Genomic DNA, 13,467 nt, shown 5'->3' on the forward strand with positions numbered 1-13,467 from the left:
CAGTTCGCTTTAGAACCTCCAAATCAGTAGTCATGCAAGATGATGCTTGTATGTCTTTCTGGAAGTGCCTTGGAGAATACCACCTCTCTTCTAAACAGTGATGGCTGAAGGATTAAGTCTGATGGGGCTGCATGCATCTTTTTTTTCCCTTAAAAGACACAAATGAATATGGTTCTTTGGAAATAAGACTTCAAAGATAAAGTGAAATTTGTGAAATTGCTTCATTACTAAATCCTCTATTTTACTTAAATCTCTATTTATAATATTTAGTTAAGAAGTATAAACCTTTGTGTGATTTTGTTGATTGTTTCATTGAGTTTTGAAAGGTTATTTTGTTTGGCTTTCTAAGATTGCACTTCTTAGCAACACTTAAAAGCTACATGTGGCTACATGTGGAATGACCATTTTTCTAAGTATTAAAAATGATATTAATTTTTTCCTTTATTTGTCTATTGTAATTAAATATGACAGTATAATTTAGTAGTTTGTCATTTGCTTCTATTCTTAGTATGTTTTAATATATATATATTTAATTTTACCTATTTGGAATGTCTTATAAAAAAAATGAATTATCTCTTATTCTAGTACCTCTTTAAAACATACCAAAATGTTAGCATTAAAGATGATTATTCTTATAGAATTAAGCAGGTTACATTGGTGTAGGTACGTGATTTATTTATGTAACAGTGTCAGTTTTCAAAAATGGAGTATTATAATATGAAATATAAAGTGATAAATATTATATTAAATATGTATTATTCAGTTAGCTGGAGTAATATCCTGTTTTTTCCATGGAGAGAATGTTATGGATGATAGCAGTTTTCACAAAGTAAATGAGTTTGTATCTAATGCTTATGTTAGATGCTATATGTCAGAGAGCATTATGGGAAATACACCTGTAATAGTTTGAGAGGAGCCATGTCTCTGAATCATAAGAATCATAACATTTGACTAGTGAAATGGGACTAAAGTATTTAAATATCATAAGGCAAGCTAATTTTTTTTCTTTGTTCTGCTCCTAAATATTTCTACAAAGTTAAGTATGGAGTGGAATGTCTTGACAGGTATAATATAAATACCAATCTTTGAAAATGTCTGCAATGATTCTTTTTTTTTTTTTTTTGCAGACATTTGGTCTTTTCACTTCTTGTAGTATCATTTCTTGGAGAAGGCAATGGCAACCCACTCCAGTACTCTTGCATGGAAAATCCCATGGACAGAGGAGCCTGATAGGCTGCAGTCCATGGGGTCGCTAAGAGTCGGACACGACTGAGCGACTTCACTCTCACTTTTCACTTTCCTGCATTGGAAAAGGAAATGGCAACCCACTCCAGTGTTCTTGCCTGGAGAATCCCAGGGACGGGGGAGCCTCGTGGGCTGACGTCTCTGGGGTCACACAGAGTCGGACACAACTGAAGTGACTTAGCAGCAGCAGCAGCAGTATCATTTCTGAAAATTTTAACATATTAAGTTAATGTTGAGTTCAGTTCAGTTCAGTTCAGTCGCTCAGTCATGTCCGACTCTTTGCGACCCCATGAATCGCAGCATGCCAGGCCTCCCTGTCCATCACCAACTCCCGGAGTTCACCCAGACTCTCATCCATCGAGTCAGTGATGTCATCCAGCCATCTCATCCTCTGACGTCCCCTTCTCCTCCTGCCCCCAGTCCCTCCCAGCATCAGAGTCTTCTCCAGTGAGTCAACTCTTCGCATGAGGTGGCCAAAGTACTGGAGTTTCAGCTTTAGCATCATTCCTTCCAAAGAAATCCCAGGGCTAATCTCCTTCAGAATGGACTGGTTGATTGACCTAAAATAACTTGTGTACATCTTAGCAGTTTACATTGTATTGACATACAATACAGATTTTCATCTGAAAGCTATTGCATTGCTTTAAAATTATTGTGGGTTTAAATAATCTACAACCAAAGAATATAGTCATTGTCAAAAGCTAGGGTTACAAAGGTTGTCTGTATTTTGGAGAGTGCAAACACTTGAGTACAACAATGTCAGTGACTTATAGTGAGCAAAATAACCTTATTATTTGTATAGTATAGTTTAGAGCACAGATTCTAGAGCCAGGGTGCCTCGGCTTAAATCTTATTAACTATGCTTTGAGCATATTCTTTATTTCTGTGCCTCAAATTCCTTGTTAGTAAAATAGAAATTTTACTAACGAGGAATCACCTCATTGATGCAGTGGACTTCAGTCAGTGAAGTCGCTCAGTCATGTCTGAAACTTTGCGACCCCGTGGACTGCAGCATGCCAGGCTCCCTGTCCATCAACAGCTCCAGAGCTTACTCAAACTCATGTCCATCGAGTCGGTGATGCCTTCCAACCGTCTCATCCTCTATTGTCCCTTTCTCCTCCCGCCTTCAGTCTTTCCCAGAATCAGGGTCTTTTCCAATAAGTCAATTCTTGATGCCAAGAATAAGTCAGTTCTTGGCATCAGGTGGCCAAAGTATTGGAGTTTCAGCTTCAACATCAGTTCTTCCAATGAATATTTAGGACTGATTTCCTTTAGGATGGACTGGTTGGATCTCCTTGCAGTCCAAGGAACTCTCAAGAGTCTTCTCCGACACCACAAACAAAGCATCAATTCTTTGGTGCTCAGCTTTCTTTAAGGTCCAACTGTCAGATCCATACATGACTATTGGAAAAACCATAGCTTTGACTAAATAGGCCTTTGTTGGCAAAGTAATGTCTCTGCTTTTTAATATGCTGTCTAGGTTGGTCATAACTTTGCTTCCAAGGAGCAAGCGTCTTTTAATTTCATGGCTGCAGTCATCATCTGCAGTGATTTTGGAGCCCAAGAAAATAAAGTCTGTCACTGTTTCTACTGTTTCCCCATCTATTTGCCATGAAGTGATGGGACCAGATGCCATGATCTTAGTTTTCTGAATATTGAGTTTTAAGCCAACTTTTCCACTCTCCTCTTTCACTTTCATCAAGAGGCTCTTTAGTTCTCCTTCGCTTTCAACACCGTTCCTCCTTCGCCATAAGGGTGGTGTCATCTGCACATCTGAGGTTATTGATATTTCTCCCAGCAATCTTGATTCCAGCTTGTGCTTCATCCATCCTGGCTTTTTGCATGATATACTCTGCATATAAGTTAAATAAGCAGGATAACAATATACAGCCTTGATGTACTCCTTTCCCAATTCGGATCCAGTCTGTTGTTCCATGTCTGGTTCTAACTGTTGCTTCTATATCTGCATACAGATTTCTTAGGAGGCAGGTAAAGTGGTCTGGTATTCTCATCTCTTGAAGAATTTTCCACAGTTTGTTGTGATCCATGCAGTCAAAGGCTTTGGCATAGTCAATAAAACAGAAATAGATATTTTTCTGGAACTCTTGCTGTTTCAATGATCCAATGGATATTGGCAATTTGATCTCTGGTTCCTCTGCCTTTTCTAAATCTGGTTTGAACGTCTGGAAGTTCACGAATCATATACTGTTGAAGCCTGGCTTGGAGAATTTTGAGCATTACTTTGCTAGTGTGTGCGATGAGTGCGATTGTGTGGTAGTTTGAGCATTCTTTGGCATTGCCTTTCTTTGGGATTGGAATGAAAACTGACCTTTTCCAGTCCTGTGGCCATTGCTGAGTTTTCCAAATGTGCTGGCATATTGAGTGCAGCACTTTCACAGCATCATCTTTTAGGGTTTGAAATATCTCAACTGGAATTCCATCACCTCCATTAGCTTTGTTCATAGTGATGCTTCATAAGCTCACTTGACTTCACATTCCAGGATGTCTGGCTCTAGGTGAGTGATCACACCATCATGGTTATCTGGGTCATGAAGATCTTTTTTGTACAGTTCTTCTGTGTATTGTTGCCACCTCTTCTTAATATTTTCTGCTTCTGTTAGGCCCATACCGTTTCTGTCCTTTATTGTGCCCATCTTTGCATGAAATGTTCCCTTGGTATCTCTAATTTTCTTGAAGAGATCTCTAGTCTTTCCCATTCTATTGTTTCCCTCTATTTCTTTGCATTGATCACTCAGGAAGGCTTTCTTATCTCTTCTTTCTATTCTTTGGAACTCTGCATTCAAATAGGTATGTCTTTCCTTTTCTCCTCTGCTTTTAGCTGCTCTTCTTTTCACAGCTATTTGTAAGGCCTCCTCAGACAACCATTTTGCCTTTTTGCATTTCTTTTTCTTGGGGATGGTCTTGATCACTGCATCCTGTACAGTGTCACAAATCTCCATCCATAGTTCTTCAGACACTCTGTCTATCAGATCTAATCCCTTTGTCTATTTGTCACTTCCACTGTATATTCATAAGGGATTTGATTTAGGTCATACCTGAATGGGCTAGTGGTTTTCCTTACTTTCTTCAATTTAAGTCTGAATTTGACAGTAAGGAGTTCATGATCTGAGCCATAGTTAGCTCCTGGTCTTGTTTTTGCTGACTGTATAGAGCTTCTCCATCTCTGGCTGCAAAGAGTATAATCAGTCTGATTTCAATATCAACCATCTGTTGATGTCTATGTGTAGAGTCTTCTCTTGTGTTGTTGGAAGAGGGTGTTTGCTATGACCAGTGTGTTCTCTTGCCAAAACTCTTGTTAGCTTTTGACTTGCTTTGTTTTGTACTCCAAGGCCAAATTTGCCCGTTACTCCAGGTATCTCTTGAGTTCCTGCTTTTGCATTCCAGTCCCCTATAATGAAAAGGACATCTTTTTTTGTGTGTTAGTTCTAGAAGGTCTTGTAGATCTTCATAGAACCATTCAACTTCAGCTTCTTCAGGATTACTGGTTGGGGCATACTGTGATATTGAATGGTTTGCCTTGGAAACAAACAGAGACCATTCTGTCATTTTTGAAATTGGATCCAAGTACTGCAGTTTGGACTCTTGTTGACTATGATGGCTATTCCATTTCTTCTAAGGGATTCTTGCCCACAGTAGTAGATATAATGGTCATCTGAGTTAAATTCACCCATTCCAGTCCATTTTGGTTCACTGATTCCTAAAATGTCGATGTTCACTTTTGCCGTCTCCTGTTTGACCACTTTCAGTTTTCCTTGTTTCATGGCCCAGCATTCCAGGTTCCTATGCAATATTGCTCTTATAGCATTGGAGTTTACTTCCATCACCAGTCACATCCACAGCTGGGTATTGTTTTTACTTTAGCTCCGTCTCTTCATTCTTTCTTGGTTTATTTCTCCACCAATCTCCCGTAGCATATTGGGCACCTACTGACCTGCGGAGTTCATCTTTCAGTGTCCTGTCTTTTTTGCCTTTTCATGCTGTTCATGGGGTTCTCAAGGCAAGAATACGGAAGTGGCTTGCCATTCCCTTCTCCACTGAATCACATTGAGCAAACCCCAGGAGATGGTGAGGGACTGGGAGGCCTGGAGTGCTGCAGTCCGTAGGGGCGCAGAGAACTGGACACTACCGGATGACTGAACAACAGTAGCAGCACAAAATAGAAATTGGCTGAGGATTAAGTGAACTAATGTATGTAAACTATTTTAGAACAGGTGGCACTTGGTAAGCATTTTTCTGTTTGTTATTGTTTGTGTTGTTTTCAGTTAAGGCATCCATATTCATCCATAAGTGAAAAGTCCATATTCCCTTTTGGCCAGTCCTGTAGTTCTATTGTTTGCTGAACCATCTGAATTCAGTTTTCTATGTGCATTACTTCCTATTTGATTCCAATTTCTGTTAATTTTTCCCTTTTAAAATGCATATGTTTTCAATGTATTTGTATAATTAATTATATAAATTGTTGAATATCTGGAGAGCAAGAGCATAACAAAAATCAGAAAAGTTTTTACAGAAATTTTTGATAGTGAATGTCTTAAAATAACTTTGGTGATATGTATAGTGGGTAAGAACATGAGTTTTTGGCCAGGACTGCACAGAACCAATCCTAGCTCCACTACTTAACTTGCTGTTGTTTCTTAATCTTTTTAAACTTCCTCATGTGTAAAATGTCCCCAGTAATAGTGCTTAGCTCATAGATTTGTTGTGAGGATTTATTCATACTCTTTATTTAACTGTCTGAATAGACCGAGTAAATTCAAGTTCTGCCTGTATGCTGCTGCTGCTGCTAAGTCGCTTCAGTCGTGTCCGACTCTGTGTGGCCCCAGAGACGACAGCCCACTAGGCTCCTCTGTCCCTGGGATTCTCCAGGCAAGAACACTGGAGTGGGTTGCCATTTCCTTCTCCAGTGCATGAAAGGGAAAAGTGAAAGTGAAATCGCTCAGTCGTGCCTGACTCTTAGCTACCCCATGGACTGCAGCCTACCAGGCTCCTCCATCCATGGGATTTTCCAGGCAAGAGTACTGGAGTGGGTTGCCGTTGCCTTCTCCTCTGCCTATATAGACTTTACAATTATAAGCTAGTAGGCTAAAATGCAAAAATAATTTTGCGTTATGAGGTTTTGTAGAATGAAAAAAATGATGCATCTTATTAACCCAGCTCAGGCCTGGGCATTTGAAAGAGAGAAGTGCTAATAGCTTCATAACAAGCACAATGAGGTAAATGGCATCAACTACATGATTCTACTTTGCTTGAAAATGGATGAAAAATCCTTTTATTCTGACTAAAATAATTTTTTTCTTTTGTTAAGATTTATTTAAAGAAAAGAATGATTAATTCTATTAATATTTCTCATATTTACTTGAACTAGTGTTAGGATTTTAAGAAAGACATTATAGTGATAAAATATTCAGACTGTTGAAAAATGTTGTTGTGTAAGAAAGGATTAAGTCAGCAAGAATATAATAAAAAATTCTTATTTCTTTGCTGAACAGAGTTCCTCCCACCCCCCCCCCCACTCTATTTTGGAATGAAATGTTTAACTCTTTTATTTATATTTCATTGAAGAATATTTTTAAGTAAGTGAAATTAGAGATAAAAACACTAATATAACCAGTATTATTACAGAGTACACCTAATGGTTGTATTTGGCATATAGCTGATCATACTTTGGGGGGTATAAGAGTGGCTACTTTTATCTTTTAACAAAAGATAAAAGTAACTGCTTTGGTTATCCTATTTGAACATATTCTCATCACTCAAACATTTTTAAAGAAAAATGCTTCTTTGGGTTTCAGTCCTTTGAATGGTTACTCTATCAAATTCTTGATTATGGTGTTTTTTCCAAGGGGGCCGGGAGAGCAATGGAGAAGCTAAGCTGAAAGCTGAGCTTTCAGTTCCTCTGCCCGGCTGTCTGGTTGTTTTTGAGGTATTAGTAATTCCTGTTAACTCTTTTGTTTGATATTCCCGACCTCCTACAGAAAATTGATCTCAGGCCACCTACCAAAAATAAATACCACAGTCAAAGTGCCTAGGAGAGAGGGAGATATGGTTTCAAAACATGTGTTTATAACTTCACTGGAGTCAAAATACTCTTTCACTTTTTAATTTACTAAAGAGAAATTGGCATCACATTTATTTTTATCATTTGGTTCTTTGGAATTTAACTTTTATTTTTATTCATTGAAAATTATTCTTTATAACAAGAGCCTTTGCTTGTATTATTTGTTCTAATTTAATATAATTTTCCTTAATGACATATTTTTCTTTTTTTTGACATATTTTTCTAAGTTAGCTTTTATGTTATGAGGTGCTTGTTACCTGGTAGATATCTGTGGGGATATTGTATAGATAGAATACCAGTGTTGTTTCTACTTTGAATCACATTGGAGAGAATGTGATTCAAACTAATCCAAGTAGCCTGTGAAAACAATATTTTACTATAGACCTTCTTGAGTTTGTGTTAATATAAAGGAGAGTTTTTCTAAATGCCATCATATTAACCTACTGCAGAAGCAGTAGTGTTCATAACAAAAATATTACTAAGCCTTAGTAAAATGAACTGTCTCATCCTCTGAGGATGAGATGATTTGATAGTATCACCAACTCAATGGTAATGAATTTGAGCAAACTCCAGGAGATAGTGGAGGACAAAGGATCCTGGCAGGCCGTAGTCCATGGGGTTACAAAGATTCGGATATGAGCAACAATTGAACAACAACAACAGTGAAATGAGACACTTATAGTATTGTCTAATGGCTTATATTTGACATAATTATGGATGGAGATTTTAAAATTAGTAATTTGTTACCACTTGCTGTATTAGGATTTGGCCTGAAGTATTTATGAAGTTATGATACATTTATTGCTAACCATCCCAAGTTCAAATTCTTGTTTGTATTTTAAGGGTAAAAGGAGGAAAAAAATTGAACTTTTAGTCACTGTGCATTTCTCTGTTAAAATCAATTATGGAATAAATTAAATAGCTCTGATTATTAGAATAATTAGAAAATAATTAGTGATAGAATTATTTCTTTTAACTTTCACAGTCTGTTTTGAACCAAGTCATTTAATTCGGTTTAAAGAGTTAATTATGACAAGAGGATATTTAATATCCTGTAGCATATGACAGCTTCAAAATATAAATATGGTAATTTATTGTAAAAAGAATAAAGCTAGGGCACATCATTGTTAATGCAGTCCTTTTATCTCTGGAAAATGGAACTCATATTAAGCTTTGAACCTCAGGGGAAAATATATGGGGGAAGGGTATGGAACTCATTTTGTTCTTTGTGTTTATCAGAAAACTATCTTAGTTTCTAAGTATTGAATAATGTTGAATAATAGTATGGTAAGAACAATTATGATCCATGATTTTTGCAAAGCTTCGTGAAGTGGTGTTGCTAATGGTTGTTCTCAGTATCTTAATTTTATTATATTGGTACCTGTTATATATGACCTTTTTTAAAATTATACTTAATTGTAAGAAACATATTTCATTGTTTAATAATAATCTAAGCTTTAGATGTTCTAAGTGTCCATAAATGTACCAGTGTTATGCACCGTAAACAGTACAGATTTAACAACTGTATTTATAGTAAATTACCACCTTGTAATGTTTTAATTAGAAACCTCTTTCAACTGGAAGTTTTCTATATCTGCAGCTTAAGGATAGTTCATGTTGATAAACAGAAGTCATTGCAGATTTCATAAGCATGTTTTCAATTATCAAAGGAAGTCTGTAGATTATGCAGCTTTTTAAGAAAGTGCATTCTGTTTTTACTTAATTGTTTGAAAATGGATCTAAATTGTATGTCCATTAACATGCTAATATCAAAAGTATTTTTCCTGACCGTTGTACAATGACACGAGTTCCTCAAATATCATCCAATTTACCTCTTGTGAGTAATGTCTTTAACTTTCATAACTAGAGCAGGAATATGTATTATTTAGATTTTTAAATTGCTTTGGCATTTAAATATGGATTTATTATAGAAAGTATAAACCATATTACATAGTCTCAAGGGAGTTTAGAATACATTAACTGTAAATTACATGAATTCATTACTAAGAAACAAAGACCTTTATTCATCTTTTTCAGAATCTAATTTATTAAAATGAAAAAAAGAATCACTATCCTTTGTCTTCCATTTAGTTTTGGACTTTCATCATAGTAAGTAGCAGTGCTAGTTAAAACTGATTAATCACTATTCAGTAACTGTTCTTGAAAACCATCTGTGTGCAAACTGCATTGTTAGGAGATGAGAATAAAAAGATGGATAAGCCCTATCCTGAAGGTATGAGTAGCTTGGCTGGAGGGGGAGATACAGATAAGTATTAGTGTGACAAAAGCTGTACTATCAGTATGAGGAAAGCACTACAGAAGACCAATCTTATATTATATATAAAATATTTTAATTGTAACAGCATGGTGAAGTTTCCATAGATGAAGGTTCTGTGAGTAAAACTTTGTAAATACATAAGAATGGCATTCAAGATATATAGTCTGAAAAAAGGTCATTAAATTAATGTGAAATGTTTATTGAATCACTAGAATTTATGGACACTTGTATAAAGTAGACTAGGACCAGACTGTGCTAGACCAAGAAAGCCAGAGTAGAGAATTAGGACTCACCTATGGTTTTTCCTGTGGTCATGTATGGATGTGAGAGTTGGACTATGAAGAAGGCTGAGTGCCGAAGAATTGATGCTTTTGAACTGTGGTGTTGGAGAAGACTCTTGAGAGTCCCTTGGACTGCAAGGAGATCCAACCAGTCCATTCTGAAGGAGATCAGCCCTGGATGTTCTTTGGAAGGAATGATGCTAAAGCTGAAACTCCAGTACTTTGGCCACCTCATGCGAAGAGTTGACTCATTGGAAAAGACTCTGATGCTGGGAGGGATTGGGGGCAAGAGGAGAAGGGGACGACAGAGGATGAGATGGCTGGATGGCATCACTGACTCAATGGACGTGAGTCTGAGTGCACTCTGGGAGTTGGTAATGGACAGGGAGGCCTGGCATGCTGTGATTCATGGGGTCGCGAAGAGTCGGACACAACTGAGCGACTGATCTGATCTGATATTGAACAGTTGGTGATCAATTAAAAGAACCAACACCTGTGCTTTAGAAAGTAACTGGCTAGAAGATAGAGATTGCTAACATTTTCTAATCAGTTTTACAAGCCAGAAACCTATACATTGTCTTTGTCTCCCTTGCCTGGTTATCCAGAGAAGTCCTGTTAGTTTTACTTCTCAGCTATTACTTAAGTCTGTTGACTTTGTTTTGTCCCATAGTCATGACTTCATTCAAGGCAGCATTGTGTTACCTGGACTACCACAGTAGCCTCTAACTGATCTTACTGCCCTTGTTCTTCCCTAGTACACCGTCTGACATTAGTAAACATTACCAGAACTCTGTCAGCCCTTTTCTTTCAACCTTCTCTCTCTTTGGTTAGTGTTTGTCTGGTGTGGTGGGTTGAAATGTATCCCTCAAAAAGGTGTGTGGCATGCCCTGTTACCTGTGAATGTCACTGTGCTTGGAAATAGAATCTTTGTTGATGTAATCAAGCTGTAAGTGAAGATTGAGGTCATACTAGAGTACGGTGGGCCCTTAATCCAATATGACTAGTTTTGTTTGAGAGAGATATAATAAGAGGAGAGGGGGAGATACATGAGGAGGGAATGCCATGTGATGAAGTGCTGCAGCTGTAAGCCAGGGTTTGTCAGCAAACCATGAGACGCTAGGAAGAGGCAAGACAAGATTTCTTTCCTGTGGATTTCAGAGGGAGCGTGGTTGTATCATCTTGATTTTAGAATTCTAGCCTCCAAAACTGTGAGACGATAAATTGGTTTAAGCCACCCAGCTTTGTGGTACTTTCTTATGGAGGCTCTAGGAAACAAATGCATCTTGTATGTATTGTTTTACCCTTTAACTTTAATTATTCTTTTTTTCCTTATATTTTAGATTCATCTGTTGTAAACAGCATTTAGCTGGACTTTGTATCTTCCCTGACAGCTCAGTTGGTAAAGAATCTGCTTGCAATGCAGGAGACCCCAGTTTGATTCCTGGGTTGGGATGATCTGCTGGAGAAGGGATAGGCTACCTACTCCAGCATTCTTGGGCTTCCCATGTGGCTCAGCTGGTAAAGATTTCATGCTTGCATTGCTTTCACGGTCGTTCATGAATATGCACAGAGACAAACGTTAAGAGTCATCTGCTTTCTTGTTTTAACTCTCATACTATAAACAAGTCTTTCCTGTGGTGCCATGTTTTCCATGTTTCGGTGCTTTATTTTTTGGTGATTTCACTGGACCTCCAGGTGTAATCCTGAAGTGCTATCTAATGTTCCTAAGTGCAGGAAAGCTGTGATTTTCCTTTCAGAGAAAATACGTGTATTAAATAAGCTTCACTCAGGTATGAGTTAAGTGTTGGTGTGAGCTCAGCGTTAACGAATCAACAGTTATATATTAAGTAATACGTCTTAAAATAGAAACTGAGAACACGGTTATGTGTTGTTTGGTTAACAAAATATGATCAGGGAATTGCAGGAACCTAATGCTGAATTTACCCAAGGAGCGGTGGTTTAGCATTCCCTAATTTAGTGTTCTTGGTGACTTTATAGAACTACTGTGAATGACAAGAATGGACCGATATTTTTTCTTTTATCTTGTTCTTACGCTCCTTGGAATAATAAGCTCTTGTTCTTCTTCCCCTAGGATCTGTCATTCTGCATATTGGCAACTTTTAATAAATACCTATTCAATGAATAAATGAATCTCTGTGTCTTTCACGTAGTAGTTGACCAGTACAGTTGGCTCTGTGTATCCACGGGTTCCCCAGTTCTACCTTCTGAGGAGGGCCAACTGTATTATGCCATAAATAGTATATGAGGGTCTCGAGCACCTCAGATTTTGGTATCTGCAGGGGGATACCCTGGAACCAGTACCCATGAGTACCAAGCCAGAACTGTACATTTTTTTTGAATAATGAATACTGAATAAATTGACTACAAAAGATACTACACTAGAATGTTAGTTTAATTTTAGAATTTTGTCATATTGAAAAAATAAGATTAGACTTCCTCAGGATTTTGGAGATATATACAGATACAGATGTTTCTGATGACGGGATATTTTTTCTCTAATGCCCCAGAATATTGTCATGATTCAGTGAAACAAAAGATATCATTTTGAAAGTACCTTAGATTTGGAATACTAATGCTTAAAAAAACTCTTAGATGTATTTTTGAAATAATACCATTGGAAACATTCTGGCAACATTCCTGTAATTATATTTGTCTGACAAAACTTCACTGGCTAATTTATGCTTGTGTAAGTTGCCCTTTGGAACGTTTGCAGACAAAGTATACCTGTCATTTTTTTTTAACTATTTTTCATGTGTATCCTGTGTTATACATACTAGAATTTTTGATACATGTATGTTTATGCTCATTGGAAACTCTAAAAAACTAGAATTTGATGAAGCTCACTGTGCAATCTAGCACAGGTACAGATATTAACCCTGTTAACAACTAACTATACTTAAGTTAACTAGATAAGTCAGTGGCTTGTTTGTCATTCAACAAGTGGACTCCTCCCTTGACACTTCTCCACTGGTGGAAGGGAGGTGCTGCCTTGTTACTGCTGGGTGGGAGTGGACGTCCAGGTTCTCCACTTGGCCTCTGTAGAATGGTGGAGAGATGGGGTAACTGGAAGATGCCCCTTGTTTCTGCTGGGCAGGGAGAGTTGTAAGTTCAGAATCCCCTCATGGCTTCCATTGACATTGTATTTTAGAGAAGGGATAGCCTTCTTATCACTGGGTTTGGTGAAAGACCTGATCTCCTAGACAGCCCCAGTGAGAGGTGGGGTGAGAGTGGACATGTCAGTTCTTCTGTGGTTCTTTCATGGTTCTTCCATGGTCTTCACCATCATTGTGGCTACTGGAGAATGTCTCCTTAGCCTGTGGCTCCCCAGTCAGCTTTCCCTATCCACCTCCTATCAGAGGTTTGGGCCTCCTTTTTGTAGTCTGGTGAGGATGGACACCTAGGCTCCCTACTTGGTCTTTGCTATTAGGGTTGGGGATGGTGTGAAGTATTTTCGTTGTTGTTGCACTAGTGGTAATTATCTAAAAAGTTTCTTGCTAGGCTCCCCATTGGATGGAGAGAGGAGGCTTTTCTTGGGGCCTTTTTTTGGGGAGGGAGTCTCTTCC

General features: G+C 37.8%; 1 protein-coding gene across 4 annotated transcripts in view; it reads left to right on the forward strand.

The window, feature by feature from the left end:
- Window positions 1-13,467, forward strand: part of RNGTT (RNA guanylyltransferase and 5'-phosphatase) — a 249,562-nt gene that overhangs the window by 155,729 nt on the left and 80,366 nt on the right. The window lies entirely within an intron of this gene.

This window comes from Bos javanicus, chromosome 9 (genome assembly GCF_032452875.1).
Source record: "Bos javanicus breed banteng chromosome 9, ARS-OSU_banteng_1.0, whole genome shotgun sequence".
NCBI classification, from domain to species: Eukaryota; Metazoa; Chordata; class Mammalia; order Artiodactyla; family Bovidae; genus Bos; species Bos javanicus.